Genomic DNA, 5,262 nt, shown 5'->3' with positions numbered 1-5,262 from the left:
CAAGTCCACGCTGTACTGTGCTGAAAGTGATAGAAAACCCAATTAGCTCTGAAAAGTCAAGGGCAGAGAGTGGTGCTCTGGCCTGGAATTCCCTTCCTTTGGCAGCAGCAAAGGTCAGCTGTGCAGCCAAGTTTCCATGACCACATGTGGATCTAGCCTGTGTGTATTGCCAGCTCTCTGCATAGGAGAGTGGGAGGGGGGCTAAGAAGAATCAATTCTGGAAGGGGAGAGCCTGAGAGGAAGAGTGGAGTTAAATGTGACAGCTGGGATTTTCAGAAGGTGGTTTGATGGATGCTGGGCATCCGACTTCCCTCGAACTCTTTATCAATAACACCCTCTATATTCCTGAGTGACTTTTAGCCTGTCTGGCAGTTTTCAGCATCAGTGTGTGAGGGAAAAGAGGTAGAAGGCTCAAATCAATCAAATCAAATCTCTTTGATTTGGCAGCTCTGGGACTGCAATATCTCCTTATGGCTGCTGGTTGAGGGTCTGGATCTCTGAGGAGCTTCCTGACTCCCTGTGTCTCCCACAGGCTTGTAGGACTGGGCTTAGAGAAATCCTGAGCTGCCAGACTGGAGGCTGCTTCTGGTGCAGCTCTTCTGAGTAGTGCTGGGTGTGGATGTGAGCCTGCAGTCCTGGGGAGGCAATATGCACTCCACAATCCCAAAGTCTCTTAGTGGAGGCCAGCTCTGGGAATTCTCTGAGTCCCTGTATCCTGATCTGTGTTTCAAGACCATGTGGCTGACCATGAGTGGCCAGAGCTGCTGTGGACCCTTCTTACAAGGGCAGTTGCCTTCAGAGTCAGCATAGGTGCAGGCTGCCTTTGGAAAAGTGTGAATATCCTGGGGAGATCCATGAGGCAGAGACCTTGGGGTTGCTTTGCTTTTGGTGTGAAACCTTGCTGTGATGCATTATTCCAAGGAAAACAGCTGGAATTTGCAGGCCAGACCATGTGTGATAAGTAATTCCAGCTCCCTTACTGGAGCTGATTTATACAGGTCAGGTCCAACATTTCTGAGAAATTGTTGATGGTGAGGGTTTTTTTTTTTGTTTGTTTGTTTCACTGAAAACTTGAAGCCTCTCAGATAAAGAACATGAGGTATAGGGGATTTTTAGCTGGATGTGCTTCAGGATGTTTGCTGCATTCGGGCTTTGAGAACACAAATTCTCTGCAGACAATCCCACACACAGTGGGAGACGAAGTTATTGGGCTTGGAAGTGGACCAGGGAGATGGGACTCGAGTGAGCTTTGAACAGCAATCATTGTCATTAGTGGTGGTGCCATAATAAGTGCTTGACTCAAATCCAGCGTTGCACAGATGAGAACCTGATGAAACCTTGTAACTCGATATTTGTGGTTGTTCCTACCAGTGTGATCCACTGTTGAATAGGCTAGACATGAATAAAATCAGTATTTTTTAAAGTGTTGTGTGGGGTTTTTTTATGTCAAAAAGGCTGTTTGCCCTCTTGGACTTTACTGTGTTCCTATGAAATGTTTACTGTGGAGTTAGTATGGCTGTGCAGCTTTTTTAGGACAGTCCACATCCACTTGCAGAATTTCACCTTCTCTTCCTCAGAGGTGGATGCTGCAGTGCTGCACTGAACTCCTGCCACAGGGAAAGATGTGAAGATAATTTGGCCCCCTGCTGGTCCTGCAGGGGTGGTCCCTCTGTTTGGTGACAGCTCTGCCTGCCATCAAGTTGAAGTGATCTGGCTGGAGATCAGTGTAGTGCTGGTGAGGGATGTGTCTGACTCCATTCCAGCCCTTGCTCAAGGAAAGGTGTTTTTGAAGGTGCTTTTCCATCTCCCAGATTCTGTGTCTGGTTGGATACCAAGACAAAACAGAGCCAACTTGGGCGCTCCCCAGAGCGTTACCACCTTCCACGTGACCTGTCCTGCTCCATCGTGGTCACTGCATGTGGGAATGCTCAGTGGCAATCTCCAAGTTCCTCCTCACTCAGCTTTTGCTGGCTTCTGGACTCAGGAGCCACAAAGGTAAGCCCATGTAGATGGCATTTATCCATGTGTCTACCTCTCTGGAAGAGGGCAAGGAGACAACAGTCAAGGAAAAAGCCCTGTTTCCCCACTGGATGCAGGAGTCTGTGTCCTACTGAAGGGCAGTGGTTCCCACACAGATTTGTTTTCTTCTCCCCAGCACTGTGGCAGCACTGTTACTGGTGAGTACACGTGCTTGTCTGTCCCCTGGCACTCACCCAAAGCCCTCACTGCCTCTAATCCCTGAGCCCTGGACCCTGCCACTTGCACATTTGAGTTAATCCACACCTTTTGTTTGTTTTACAAAGTCTTTTGTTCTCTTAGCTGTCACATTTCAAACCACACTTGTTTACTTTACTTCATCTCTTTCAGTTCTTCATTCTTGACTCCTTTTCTGGAGGAAAGCTGCTGTCCCAAAACACTCTGCATTAAAGTGAGTGGCACAAATGCCAGCAAGGAGCTGTGTTTGGGATCCTATCATCTCAGACCCCATCACTGCAAGCCTGCATCAGCAGTGCTCCAAACCTGCAGCAACATGTGTAGAATTGAGATTGCTCCCAACTGCCGAAACATTTGACAGGTGGATGTATAATGTCCAGGCAATATCACATAAGTCATCTTTTCAGCCAAAAAAATTAATCAGATTTGGGTTACAATGATGCAAACCCCTTTATCTCCCTATCACCACCACTTCTCTCCCTTTTGTATTTATTAAGTAAAACTCAAAATGCTTCTATTAAAAAAACTTATTTTTCCTATGAAAATATCTTTTTTATCTAGCAGGTAGCAAAGATCTGAACGGAGGAGTGGTCATCTCACCTGCCTCAGGCGCTGCTGCACGTAGTCACTCATCAGAACTGTAAATGGGTGGTGGAGATAAAGGCATTTCTGGTCAGGCTGCAAGCATAGCCCTGACCTTGTCTCTCGTCAATACTCATTACATGGCTTCATTCTGAACCCTGGGATTTAGAGAGTCCCAGCAAAAAGGTGAGGCCGTTCCAGGGCTGCATCTATAAGCCCCAGGAATCTGTCCTCATACATTTTCTCAGTCCCTTGCGTGGTATTAAATTCTGTGACACCCTCCTTCAGTCTGACTTACTGCAGATGAGACAAAGAGGGGTATTTTAGCCAATCAGGCTTAGGGTAATTTTGGGAGAAGGTTTTTGGAGGGTGAATTAGGAAGGCATAAGCTGTGCAAGGCTGAGCAGTTGAGTTGCATCTGCCATAAGGGCCCACAGAATATGAAACTGCATTTGTGGCAGTACAGGTATAAAAGAAATGTCAGGGAGAAGGTGCAGCAGGGAGGAGTATAAATGTATTAATTTTGAGTACAGCATTTGTATTTGCTGACGTAATTGGTCTAGAAGTGAATTAACAATCCCAGTAGAGAATACAATTTGGAGAGTCATTGAATTAGAAGAAATGAAATCAAAGACAGAGTAGCATCTCTTATATTAAATAACTGTGGCAGAAACTGTGTTGCAGACAGATTGAATGCTGACAGATCATCAGAACTGAGTGGTTTTCATTCATGACTTTTAAGAGAAATAGTGGAATTACTCATGGTGCTTAATTCACTTAATCCTCCATTGGTGCCTGAAGTCTGCAGAGTAGCAAGGGTGGTGTCTTTCTTTAAAACAGTTTCCATAAGTGTATCTAAGGTACTGCAGTCTGGTAAATTTAACTTCTGTAGTAGGTCACTTAATTGTATAACAAAGAATTGAATCAATGAATGCCTGATAAATACAAAAAATGTCCTTCCTAAAAACCATCATGATTTCTATTATGGAAGGTTTTGCTTTAGGAAACTGATCTCTTTGGAGGGATAAACAAGCACAGTGGTAATGGTGAGTCTCTTTGGATAGGTCAGAAGGCTTTAGAGGGAACTGTACAGTCGTAGGGTAAAAAGAGAAGATCCTGGTGTGGTTAAAAATGGGAAACAGTGGGCAGAGTTTCTGGCTGGCTGATAGAATGAAGTCACTGTTGGATGTTATCTTCAGACCATCACTGGAAAGTGTTCAGGGAAGGCAAGGAGCATTGTCAATGACCAAGTATGACAGAAGTTTAATTATGAATGGTATGGAGAGCTTGAGTCGGGACTAAGCATGGCCTGTTTCTTCTCGGTTACCTAGACTTGGAGTGACCCAGTGAGACTGTTGGGACTCAGGTCCAAAACACACAGAAGGAGGTGGCACTTCATGCAGAGATAAACAGAACTGGGGAGCTCATTGGCAAAGGATGGTGGGGATGCAAGAAATTTACAGGGAAATAAGGGGAGACATGATAAGAGAGATTGATTGCAGATTACTAAATGAACAAAACACACCAGTTTCAGTAGATCCCCAAAGATAGAAATGGTTAAAAGATGGGGAATTATCATATATTTGTTCTGTTCTTATTGTCCTTTGGGTGTCTGCTTGTGGTCATTCTTCAGACTTTAATATTCATGCCAAAGATTGGCAGAAACAGGGAACTTACGTCTAGATCAAAATCAGTTCAGCTTCTACAGTAAATGGCATTAACTGGTGTTACATAGCTTTGACCCTTTGGAGAAATCTAGATCTGACCTTTCCCAAGCTCTGATAGAGTAAGATAACTGTTTCCCAGTCTTTTATTTGCACATACTCTAAATATTGTTGCTGGGGATGAGAATAGCAGTACAGTAAATACCAGCTTGCTGACAACCAACTATTTTTTCTTAGTGACCTTTATGGACTCCTTAAAACTTGTCCACAGGCCCTTAAAGAGTCTTGGAGAATAGCTTGAAGGACATTGGCTGCACTGTGTAGAGTTCATCCCTAATTTTCAAATTTATTTCAGGCAGTAGACACCCACTCTTGGAAAAGGAGCAAGTAGTCACAAGAGTGAGTCTGAAGCTCACAAATAAGAGAGAGGTGAGGTTCTCACCAGAGAAATGTGAGAACCCTGTGTCTACTTCTCTTTGTGACCTGAAATTTGTGCTCATCCACTACCATGTCCAAAGAATCACAGTGAAGTGTTGAGGTTCTTGGTGACACCAGCAGACCTGCACAGCACGCTCTTTCTCTTTTTAAAGGGGGAAATCATATTCCATCCCCCAGACCAATCCAAGCCAGTGGTGCTGCTGTGTTTGAGTGGAGCAGACAAACTGCATGGGTATCGACTTTGTGCACATTAACAGCTCCCCATAGCCCCGGCCATTTCCTGAGTAGCAATTTGCATAGTCACAGGGGAAAAATTTCCTTGTTTATTATTAGAAAAATTCACCCTTTCCAGTATGTTTTGATG

The sequence above is a fragment of the Corvus brachyrhynchos genome, unplaced genomic scaffold (genome assembly GCF_000691975.1).
Source record: "Corvus brachyrhynchos isolate BGI_N302 unplaced genomic scaffold, ASM69197v1 scaffold317, whole genome shotgun sequence".
Lineage (NCBI taxonomy): Eukaryota > Metazoa > Chordata > Aves > Passeriformes > Corvidae > Corvus > Corvus brachyrhynchos.
Note: the sequence above shows the minus strand (reverse complement) of the source record.